Source organism: Echinops telfairi, unplaced genomic scaffold, assembly GCF_000313985.2.
Source record: "Echinops telfairi isolate 266 unplaced genomic scaffold, ASM31398v2 ScPeMD7_7401;HRSCAF=8416, whole genome shotgun sequence".
Taxonomy (NCBI): Eukaryota; Metazoa; Chordata; class Mammalia; order Afrosoricida; family Tenrecidae; genus Echinops; species Echinops telfairi.
The window spans coordinates 5499729-5512744 of NW_022111301.1; the positions used below are offsets into that span (position 1 = coordinate 5499729).

The 13016-nt window shown below is 40.0% G+C and overlaps 1 pseudogene; it reads left to right on the plus strand.

Moving 5' to 3' along the window:
* Positions 1-5994: 5994 nt before the first annotated feature.
* Positions 5995-6761, plus strand: LOC115871752 (annotated as a pseudogene).
* The last annotated feature ends 6255 nt before the right edge of the window (positions 6762-13016 follow it).

Here is a 13016-nt window from a genome sequence, read left to right on the forward strand (position 1 = left end):
GTGGTTTTAAACTGCTGACCTTGTGGTTAGCACCCAAAGCATAATTACTATGCCACTTGTCTATTTCAAAATATGTCTTCTAAAACTTTTCAGACATATATGAAATATTGATTCCACAGATATAAATAAATGATAATAGTTAACAATATTTATGATTTCACTCTTCTGTTTTTGTTAATACTGTAATAAAAATATTACAACCATATTGACTATATACTTCAAATGGTATTATGCCACAAATCTGCTACAATTTCATTATGAGTAACCACTAGAAGACATAGAAGACATATGGTATTTCATAAGAATTTATATATGCAAAAACACAAGAATGTAAATTGCTTTTATTGAAACAAGAATGCAATTTTCTTTATAAGTAATCTGTAATCCATAAAGATCAAAGTTAGCAAATATGAATTATATTTTAAAAATTACTATTGTACTGTGTTAGACAGGGTTCTCTAGAGAAACAAAACCAGGACACTTATGATTTTAGATAGATGGATAGATACAAAATAAGAAATAAACAGCTAATTAGTCCACAGAACAGTTTAAATGGCTTAGTTCAATGCACTTCCATGCAACAGTTAATATACTGGTAATCCTCCAACTCACGAGGGCTGCTGGGTGCAAGTCAAGGAAGCAGATAAGTCTTCTGTGGAGCAATGGAGGCAATCCGGCCACAGGCAGCAAACAGCAGGGCAGGTCACCAACAATCAGCCAGAAGACAGGATCTGACAGTCCTCAGCTCAAGTGATGTATACACCAGCGGTGTGGGGAAGCAGGTCTCCAAGGAACTTCAAACTATAGAGACATAGTCCATGGGTTGGGTGTCCCACAGGTAGTATAGCTTGCTAGCGGAGGCAGAGAATTAGCTAAGGTAATCACACAGTGGTCCAATCATCACAAGTACATGCTATGGTCTAGTTGGATATGTAAGGTAGAATTGGGATCACGATCGTGATGGGGAGGAAGCATTAAAGAACCAGAAGAAAATTGTATGTTTCAGGGGCAAGAGTTCCCCCCGTCACTTGTAGGGCCTTGGGGTATAGGTGGGCATTCCCCCAGGCATTTTAAGGGGACATCCTCTAGCCATTTGGGGTGCAGCAGAGGGCAGGTGTGATTTCCCCAGCTGATTGTAAAGCCAACAAGTGTGGGTGGGAGCTCCCCCAACTGGGCAGTCAGAGCTGCCCTAAATTGCGGGGAATGACCTGGAGGCTGGTAGTGGTTTGTGAAAGGAAAGAGAGGGGGAAGAGAAGAAAAAGAGAGAAAGGAGAAAACAAAGACAAGACCAAACATAAAAAACAAACTAAAACACACACACACACACACACACACACACACACACACACACACACACAATATTAGCAGCACAATGCTTATCTCACAATGCCAACAGAACTCCTTAATACTGATATAGTCCGCTGTCATTGATTCCATTCCTACTCATTAGGGCCAAGATTATAATTCTTCAGGAAAGCAGATAATCTCAGTCCAAAATTTACTAGAGAGCCCTTTAAGGGCTCCTTAATATTGATATAGGAAAAGAAAATAAACTACAAAGCCAGTACAAAGTATTGATGAACAAAAAATAATAATACCCTTCTAAAAACAAAACATCTCTGCTGGTGCAGTGGATCAAATGTTGGGCTACCAATGGATACATCAGTAATTCAAACCCACTAGCCACTTTGCCAGATAAAGATATGTCAAACTGTTTCCTTACCCTACAAACTTACTGCCCCAGAAGCCCTATGGAATGGTTCTACTTCATCCTATAAGGTAGCTATGAATTTCAATCAACTGAACAGCAGCGGGTAGAAGGATACATGGATAAGAAACCTCATGATTTATTGCTAACATTACCTACCACTATGAGGTGGATTCAGATTCATAGTGACCCTGTAAAGGATTCTCCAGGCTGTAAATCTTTTCCAGGAGCAGCTAGTGGGTTTACCCTACAGTGACACTAGGATTTAATTTAATTTCTGAGTTGTATTTGGAAAAAAAAATTACAACTGGGAACAAGAATGGAGAAAGGGTAATAGATAAATTTTATGCAATATAAATAATTTTGTGTTTTTGGTTTCATTTGATACTGTGTATTGCATTGATACATTTTTATTGGGTAACATTCAATCAAAATTAAATATTCATTTTTTATTTCAACCAGTAAATAAGTGACCACTCTATTGTGTAATTTATACTACAACCATGTTTTATTAAAAAAATTCTGATATTATATATAGATAAAGATGATATAGATAGACATAGCGAGATATAGATTTTTTTTGGTCAGTCACTAATGGCAACCCATAGTATCACCTAAGTTCTGCAGTTAGTACTCAAATATCAATAGGAGGCAGCAAGCCTAATCCCTCCCTTCACCACCCAAAAGGCTATCTGTTTATTTTTCCAATATTTTTTCCCCAGAATTTACAGTAGTAGCTGCCAGTTAATCTTTGGATCTTCAACTCCTGGAAGTCTAAAATCACAGAAGAAACAATAACAATGACAACTTTTTTTCTCCTAAAGAAAGTCTTCATAATAATCTATCTGCTTATTTCTCTGGGTTCTATATTTTGTTCAAGAAAATCACACAAGTAGCTTTTACATTTTCAATAGTTTGCGATAGAAAGATTTTTATAGCCAGGCAGATATGCTGAGAAACATACAAAATACCTTTTCATCTTTTCCAATGTGGGAAACCTCAGGAAAAAAAAAATCTATGAAAACATCAAACCCTAATTCCTTGTGCTTCCTGGTGATGAGCTACTGTCATGTGTCTTCTGGGAATTTTGTAAGTCAGAAGTTTAGGGAAGACCACAAACCTAAAAACACTATCATCGCTTCTGCATAGTAGATCAAACCCAAACATCAGTATTCATTTCATTTTCTCCCGCCGGATAGCCTCATTATAACAATCTGATCTGTTTTTTCCTTTTATTTCAGAAAAAAAAAAAAAGTATCTTTATCCTAAGTTAGTCTCAATGTACCCCGGACTTTTAACATAGTGGGTATTTTTCCCTGAATAAATGTAGATTGAATTATTTTCCATTAGTTCAACTCAGAAGAATATTCTCGGTGTTTTTCTCAGTAACAGAGAACTCATCCATACTATATTTATTGAATGCGTTTTTTTAGTTAACCCTAAAAACCAGAGGTACAAATTCTTGAAAGTGTGTTTCCTTTTCCTTTGTTAATCTGTCAAAAATTTCCAGAGACCTTAGGAGATTTAAAAAAAAAAAATTTTTTTTACAACATGGTGAAAACTGTTTTTCAAATTTACTTACAAGTAATTTGTAAGTATGTATGTGCAATTTAGATATTCTCTCTCTTGTGTGTGTGCATGTGTGTGTGTCTGTGTTGGTTGTGTAAAGAAACTCAGATACCTCTAAGAGTTTAAGAGCCAGGAGAATCAAATATAGATTTGTGAAGAAATAATGTATATATTATTATTTATCATAGCTAAGGCATCTTCTACTAATTATCATTTTATACTACACCAAGGAAAAACATTAACAACAATATAATGCTTACATAATACATAGAATACTTTAAAAATTTATTTAGATCATATTTCAACATGTTTAAATGAAATATCTTGCTCATATGTGAAAAAGATGCAACTAAAATTAAAGGCATTTCAAATATAGCAGGCTAGTGAGGACCTTTGCCTTAATCTTGTCTTCACTTTCAAGTTGTCCAGTGTACAGAATCATGCATAATATTTTTTGATGTGTTGTCATATACACTGCTAACTGAACTCTTCCTAAAATAATGTGATACACCGGTCTCTCAGATTATTATCCAAGCCATTGTCTCTACTTCTACAAATTTGTTGCCATCACATTCTTGAATTTCCTAAAGGCATAATCAACTTTTCACATATTTTCTGTTCTCAAGTGACACTAAATAGTTTTGCTGGTGGAAACATTACGTTGTACAGTTTTGTTCAAGACACCTGGAATTTCATCCTGGTCTTTGCTTTCCTAGGCAATGAAAGTCAGATCAAAATGCTTGCTAACTTTTGAATAATGCCAACAGTTTCAGTTCCATTCCATTTCAGAAATATCACAACATGACCAAATGCCCATTCTAGAATCCTATGAATGTAGTTTAAAATAGCATTGTTTGTTGAAATGTTGGTCATGCATGTAGGACCTCAATCTATGTATATTCAGGGACATTATTATTAGTTTTAGTTTTTTTAAGATTATGCCGAAATATATATTAATGCACACAATAGACCTCAGATTCAAAAAAATGAATTAGAACATAATTGTCAGTGGGGAAAAAGTGACATTATTTGGCTTTTGCTCTGGTTCTTCGTGACTCTACAATATATACTGTGTAAGTTGATTATCTCTATGTAATATTTCAAAATATTAAAACCCTCTTTAAAGATAAAATCACTTCACCAAATTCCACCTAATTTTACCACATACATAACTTAATTTAAGAACACATAATCACCCAAAGTAAATTCGCTAATATTCTTAAATTAATTTTCCCATATAGCTATAGATCTGAAGTATATTTAGTATAAATCAATGGATTAGAATTAAGTACTATTGCTGTATAACATAAACTAAGAAAAACAAAACAAAACACTTGAACACTTGTGACAAGTTAAATTTGCCTCATAGAGGACCTGTAAGACAGGGTCAAACTGCACTATAAGATTTCCAGGGATAATCTTTATGGAAGCTGACTGCCACATCTCTCTCCCATGGAGATGTGGGTGGATTCAAAGCACCGACCTTGACTTGATTAACACCTGAGTGTTTAACCAGTGTGCCCAGGATTCCTGTCTATATAACACTCAATCTACTGCCATCAAGTCTATTATCTCAGGGTGATTCTATAGCGGGTTTACCAGGTTGTAAATCTTTACAGGAGCACGTAGCCCCATCTTTCTCCTGAGTAGTGGCTACTAGATTTGAAACATTGACCTGTTGTCCACCATCCCACTTTTTTTCTCTTTTATTATTAAAAGATAATTTTATTGGGGGCTCTTACAACTCTTATAACAATCCATACATCAATTGTATCAGACATATTTGTACATATGTTGCCACCATTCTTTTCTAGACATTTACTTTCTATTAAAACCTTAGTAACTGCTCCTCTTTTCTTCCCCCCAACCGGCCAACTCATTCACTTTTACTTTTAAATGTTTTCTTCTCCTTGAGTAGGGTTCAACTATTTGTTTGTTTCTTTAATCATTTATTGGGGGATTGTACCACTCTTATCACAATCCATACATCCATCCATTGTGTCAAGCACATTTGTACATTTGTTGCCATCATCTTTTTCAAAACATTTGCTTTCTACTTGAGCCCTTGGTATCAGCTCCTCATTTCCCACCTCCCTGCCGGCTCCCCACTCCCTCCTGAACCTTTGATAATTTATCAAGGATTCGAAGTCCCACTCTTACTGGGCAACATTTCAACTCCAGGAGTATGTACCATGAGAGCTCTTTCTTTACAACATCAAAACCCAGCAAAGGGAAAGTCTCCTAGTCATGGAGTCAATTCTGACTCACTCCGGACTCATTGCAACCCAGTAGGAAAGAGCGACCGCTATGGGTTTCTGAGACTGAAACTCTTTAATGAAGTAGATGATTCCATCTCTCTCTGATGGAGCCGCTGGTGATGTAGAACTGCTGCCCTGGATCCCTGCACGAAGCAGCAGGTGGACCACAGACAGAGGCAGTGCATTCCCCAGGCCAGGAAATGTGTAAAATCAAATGCCTTATAGTAGGAGGATAGCATTCAGAGCGAGGATCTTCGTAACCTTTGTTACAGCAGGACTGAGAACAAGGACCCTCTTACACTGGAGGCTAAAATTTAGTGTCTAAATGTACAACGTTCCTTATCTCAACCTTCCTGTGATCAGTAATATAACGGGGAGCTCCGTAAGTGCCGGCAGAGACCTTGTTTGACCAGGTGCGGCGGTCGTCTGTGGTCTTCCATGTGCTCTGCGTGTGGAGGGATGGCTCTTGGACAGACCTTGTCTGTTTACTTTAGCCTTTTGCACTCAAATCCCCTGTAGGAAATAATTGCATAGCGACTGTTTACAAAGCCATCGGAACATTTTTATTTGGTGCAGCTGCTAGTCTAACCCTGCCTGGTATTGTCAAGTATTCAATAGGTGGACTGCGGCCTCACTTCTTGGGTATTGGTGACCCAGATTGGTCAAAACTCAATTGCCGTGATGGTTACCTTGAATATTACGTGTGTGGAGGGAACCCAGTAAAAGTCAGAGAAGGCTGGTTGTCCATGAACTGCATGCTGCACTTGGCGCTGTATTTTCAAGCCGGGACAAAGAGAGACTGGCAAGGCTCCTACACCTGACCCTGCCTGACCCTGGAAAGAGACTGGCAAGGCTCGCCTGACCCTGGTCTAGTTGCCTCATCCATCTACCTGCGCCTTTCTCCAGGTTCCGATTACTAACACCATTGGAGCGGCGTGCAGACTGGACTCATTCAAGGGGCTTTGGTTGCAATATTAGTTGCTGTGTATGTGTTGGATTTCTTCAAGGAGAAAAGGTCTTTTCTTAAAGAAAGGGAAGAGAGGGACTCACCCACTACTCTGCAGGAGACGGCCCCAGTGGGGAAGCACTATGAGAATAAATCACCAGCCTTGAAGGGTGGCCCGGAGCCCCGCCACAGGAGAAAGATGCCCCTCTCCTCCTGGTGCACAGCCTTTACTGGCCTGCTGCTGCTATTTCCCTTGCGTGCCCACTTCGCCTGTGTATAGGATCACATTTCACACAACTGCTCAGAGTTCCTTTTAAAAAGAAAATTTAAGCTTTTCACCAAAACAATGCCCCCACCCACTTGTACATTTTATTTTATTTTTCTTATTAAAAATGCAAGGTTGTTGTTTGTTGAGAAACAACAAAGCCCACATGGAAGAAGCACACCAACCTGTGAGATCACATGGCGTCGCAGGGATCAGTTATCAAGCATCAAAGACCAAAAAAAATCATAGCATTGTGAATGAGGCGGAGTGCGGAGTGGGGACCCAGGGCCCATCTGTGGGCAATTGGATATCCCCTTGCAGAAGGGTCACAGGGAGGAGACGAGCCAGTCAGGGGTGAATGAATGATGGAACATGCAATTTTCCTCTAGTTCTTGAATGCTTCCCACCTCCCACGACTATCATAATCCCAATTCTACCTTACAAATCCGGCTGGACCGGAGGATGTACACTGGTACAGATAGAAACTGGAAACACAGGGAATCCAGGACAGGTGAACCCCTCAGGACCACTGGTGAGAGTGGCGATACCTAGAGGGTGGAGGGAAGGTGGGGGAGAAAGGGAGATCTAAATATAACCTCCTCCCTGTGGGATGGATAGCGGAGAAGAAGGTGAAGGGAGACGTCGGACGGTGTAATATATGACAAAATAATAATAATTTATAAATTATCAAGGGCTCATGGGGGAGGCAGGAGTGGGAGGGGAAAAATGAGGAACTGATATCAAGGGCTCAAGTAGAAAGCAAATGTTTTGAGAATGAAATGATGTGGGAAACAAATGTACAAATGTGCTTGACACAATGGATGGATGGATGGATTGTGATAAGAGTTGTATGAGCCCCCAATAAAATGATTAAAAAGAAAAAAGGAAAAAAATGCAATGCTTTGTGAAGATTGAAAAAAAAAAGAAGAGTAACTGGATGAATTGAATGTCTGTGGCTTAAGGTTTTCGAGTTTTTTGGTCCGCCTGCTTCTTTGTGCAGGAATTGGGCGTTTCTGTTCCTGGCTCTTCTTTCTTGCTGGTCAGAAGATTCTCTCTTCTGACTTCTGAGATGGCTTGTGTTGTACACAGTGGACTGGCAAAACCGATGAACTCTTTCATTTTAGTCCCATATTCCCACCCAATCATTTTGTGGGATTTACAAAGATAGAAATGCCATGCCAGCTAATTTCCCTTTACCACACTCAGCTCAAAAAAAAAAAAAAAAAAGAAAGAAAGAAATTAGAATCATTTTCTAACTTAGTCTGAGGGGAAATGACTGTATCAGCTGATTCTAAGACAGAGTTCACATAGTGCTGAGTCTATCCATAAGGTTGGCTCTTAAACATCAGAGGGTAACTGCTTCAACATCTGCCAGCTATCAGTCCTCAACTCAGATAACGCAAGAAAGAGTCCAAGAGATCTGAGGAAATGGCGTGAGGCCCAAGCATGCCCTCCTCCAGCTGCAGCAGAGAAAAGACTGCCCGAGGATGATTCCTAAGAGGTAGATGTCAGCCATGTCTCCACTTCCCAACGTTCTTCCTCTTATTCAGGCACCAGCTATTCCTCTTTGGAACACCACTCCTCTGCTAAGTTCCATGGTCATGCTGGCACACACGGCTCCTCCTAGCCCTCTCAGCTCAATACCACCCTCCTGCCATAAGACACTCAGCTTGACGCGTTTCCTGGGCTAGGAAACCCACTGCTCTCTCTTGTGGTCCACATGCCTCATTGGATGTGGATTTGGGATGTGCTCTGTCTCTTCTTGCTTGGTGGTCATGAGAGTCTCTCTTCCAATTTCTCAGATGGCTTATTTTATACACAGAAGAATGGTGAAATGGATGAATTCTTCCTTATCAGTCTCATGTCCCCACTCAGTCATTTTGTAGGAGTTCAAAGACAGTAGTATCATAACAAATAATTTGACTTCACCACGGCACTATGAAAACAGAAGTCAGAATCTTTTTATAACTTAGTCTGAGAAAAAATGACCCCCTATCATTTCTGCCATATTTATCCATTGGTATTAAATGGTGGGAATCATTAGGGCCAACTTAGAGACTGCCTACCGCATACAGATATGCATAGTTCTTTTTGACAATGTGAATGTCTACAGTCCATGAAGGAGCTGTGAGTGGAGCGATTCTCGGGGATTTCCTGTTACTTGGATTAAGAGTGGACACCCAAATAAATAGCAATTAGAAATCAAAAGACACATAAAAATTGAGAAAATCTGCTTCCAAATACCTGCAAACATGGCCTGGTTTTTGATCTCCTCCGATGGTCTCCTCCAGGTCCCCAAGATGATTACTCTAAGGCAGAGGTCAGATGTGTTCCTACCAATTCTGATATCCACCCCTCCCCCTCGCCCTGGCCCATCCCCACAGGTCTCACTATTTCATCTGGTTCATGATTGATTGCAATGGCACCACGGAAGTCACATGCAATGCTCACACTGACGGGATTTATTAGAAAGTCAGCAGGCAACAATTCAGATAAGAAATGCTCAGGGTATAGTTGTGTAGTCAGGACAGTTTCTTCTCTGCCATGTTTACAAGGAGGCTTCTCTCTAGCCCTCAATCTCTTGGCCTGGCCTCTTCCCTGTCTATTAGGCCTCAATCTATTGGCCTGGTCTCTTCCCTGTCTAGCCAATATTAAAAAGCTCTTTTAGACTTGCCAATATATTCTCAAAGGGCAGGCCATTACATTATAAGCCTCAGCCCAAAGGTACTTGGCTTCAGCCCTAGGTCATGGGATAGCAAACTAAACTCTCCCAATTAAGCACAGCATTGTCTACCTGCAGACCCACAGCACTCAGCTTTACTTGCTCTGTGGACTGGAAAATCCACCACTCGGTCTCATGCGCTGGTTCCTAGTTCTGCTGCCGCTGCATCTCCGCTGGTCCTGTGCTGTCCAGGCTGTCAATTGGAAAGCTGTCTCCTGGATCAAGGAGTTTCAATGAGCACACTTCCAAGGTCCAAAGTACACATTGAGCTGCTTGTACTTCCATTTTTATGGTGGCAATATCCCCCTATCTGTCTCTGTGGGGATTCATTTTATCTGCTGCAGGATAGCAATCACAACCCTGTTAGCTATCACAGATGAATCATATAACCCAGTTAATATCGTCGCCAAACTTTTGATCCAGGCCCAGAATGAAAATAAATGGTATTTGGTGGACATAACAAAGGTCGTGACTAGTAGAGTCATACGAAATAGCTCAGTACATTGCAAGCTTTCTTTTAAGTGTAAAAGCGGAGAAATGTATCTTTAAAAAATAAGAGTACCTAACCAAACCATGACACTTTCAATCATTCATTTGCACACCGACAAATGGCAATGGATAGGGAAGACTACAGAGTTCAAATCTTTGAATTGGTGGAAAATATTGTATACATACTATGGAGGGCCCAGACGAGTGAGCAAAGCTGTGTTGCCAGAAGTACCAGCCAGATTGTGCCTCTGAGGTGACGGTGGCAAGCCTGTCTCAAGCAATTTAGGCTTGTCATCCCGAGAATCTAGTCCATGGAGATGGATCTCATGCTCAGTAGAGTAGAGGGTCAGTGAACAAAAGGAACGTTCTGAATTAGATAGACTGACAAAGTGGCTCTAACAATGGATTCAGTGGACAGTGAGAACGGTGCAGGATCAGACAGCCTTTGTTTGGTTGTCCATGCGATTACTCTAGGTTAGAACCAAAGCCACGGCTCCTACAATATTCTGAAAATGTAGCACTTGCTGAGCATACTTGGATAAGCACAGGGCTGTCCACAGCCAAGTTGTGTGGCTTGAGAACCATCAAGATGCACCAAGGCAAAGACACATCCAAAAGGTCACAGTCATTGCAAACCATATGGAGCAAAGTCCCATTCTGACACGATTCAGAAGTGTGGTATCTTTTTAATAAGTTACTGCAGAGACAGACTCACCAGGCAGCTTCTTGCTTGAGGAAATACCTTGGTTTATTCTCTGTAGATGAAAAGGGAAAAGTTATAGCATGCCCTGATATCATCATGGTATCCAGTTATTAAAGTATTTCTGTGGGCTGCAACTCAGTTATCCTTTAGAGCAGAGTAGAACTGCCGGATATGTCTTCCAAGACCATACACCTTCATGAAAACAGAAGACTACATCTTTCTTCTGAAGTGGCTAATGAATTCAAACCACTGATCCTTTGGTTAACAGACAAGTATTTAACCGTTTAACCACTAGCGCTCTTTATTACAGTGATAGACAAGGACTAAAGAATGGCGAGCTTTCTCTTCAGGGAACCTTTCTTACCCAGATTCCCTTTCATCCCTATCACATTTTTGTGTGTCTCCTAGCACCAATTTTATCTAACAGCAGTGACTTGTGTATGCTTGGAGTATGTTGCAGGTTTCAACCTCTCTGCCCTTCAGTGGTAATTGAATCAATCCAGTCATCCTCCACTATGACACCAAGAGCTTCCAGGATGCACATGCTGCCTAAAGGCAGCTTCTTCCCTCCTGCTTCAATGAACTTTTTTCTGTTTCTACTTGTCCTATGGATTGAGAGAAAGTAAGCAGATGTCTCCCGGGGAGTGAGCTGAACTAACTTCCTGTGCTTTGATCTTGTGCTTCTTGATGAATGTCATGTGTCTAATGGGCCATGTTCCCCATTGTACTGCAGAGAGGACCTCTCATAGGCCCATACTTTCCATTGTATCAAGTACATGGATCGCTGGTGACCTCTGAAGAGTGAAGTCTCTTAGTACCAGTTAGCATTTTCAAACTTTTATCATGGGCAAAACAAATGTGCTCCTCCAGTGGGTTCATGAGAGAAGGCTGGTGAATAATGAGCACACTGGCAAAAAATGATTTGTTCAAACTTTTTCTAACACATTTTTAAAAGTGCTGTCCATTCTTTTGAAATGACTGAACAATTGAATTATTGAATTGTATGATATGTGGAATAGGTGCCAGGGAAAGTGTAAAACAAAACAAAACAAAACAAAACAAAAATTGTAAGTGATGCTTTCACAGGATGTCCTAAACCAGGGAGTGGAAACTCGGAATCCTTCAGTCCCTATTCCAAGGGATGTACTGGCATTGGGATCTGTAATACATTTACTATTGTCATTCAAAAATCCGTGCTGTAAACCCTCACCTCTAAGCCCATGGTTATAATACCATGTAGGTAAAGGTTGTCTTTTTTATGCTAATAAAGCAGGATTCATGTGGGCTGTCTTTTGAATCAATCTCTTATAAAATCTAAAAGGAGCAAATTAAGTAAGCAGAGGTCAGGAAGAGATAGGTCAGGTCTCAAAGAAAGTCTAGGAATAGAAGCTCAAAGGAGACAAGGGCCTTTCTCTGGAGCCAACAGAAGCCTTTCAGAACAAGCCCCTGAACTCAGATGTCCAGCTTCCAAGACTAGGAGAAAATGAAATTCTGTTTGTACACCACCCATTTGTGGTATTCCCATTATTGAAAAACTAATGAACTATGTCAGGGACAATTTTTACTTATCGGGGAGAGATCCTGTCAAAGTACAGGAAGCACTATTCCCATCCCTGGGAATTCCAAACCCATCACCGAGACATTCCAAAATAAGTACTTTATTACTATGAAAGCTATCTTTTTAGCAAGTCATGGCAGGGACCTAATATTTGGGTCTAAGCCGTAATTTTTATAGTCATGTTATACCATTCATAGACTCACAATGACTAGGCTGCACACCCTTGCACTCACAACAGAGCAATGCAACTATAACCAATTTGTTGGATAGTTAGTGTATGCACCTTGAAACTATCTGTAAGAAATCCTTCGGATTCTAACACTTGCTCATGGGGAGAGCTTAAGTAAATGATTTAATTTCTTTGAACTGTGATTTTCTCCAAAATTAAATGTGGTTAATATTATGTCAACATTATTCTTGAGGTGATTAAGTCCATTTGTGTAGTAAATAGTGCAACTCTTGTTATCGTGCACAGATATCATGTAAGAGACATATTTATTTTTTGAAAGAGTTGTCATGAAGTCTATGTATATTCATAGCAATCCTCCATAACAGAGTTGAGCAGCCCCAGACAGCCACATCCATCTGCAGTAAGATGCTTTGTGGGCTCAAATTGCTGACCTTCCAATTAGCAGCCCAACACTTAACTACTGTGCAGTCTTTGATAAAAATAGTAATGTTCACTGAGCTTCTAACTTGTAGATTTTCTTTCTCTTTTAAATCATTTTATTAGGGGCTCATAGAACTCTTATCACAATCCATACACACATCAATTGTGTAAAGCACATTTGTACATTC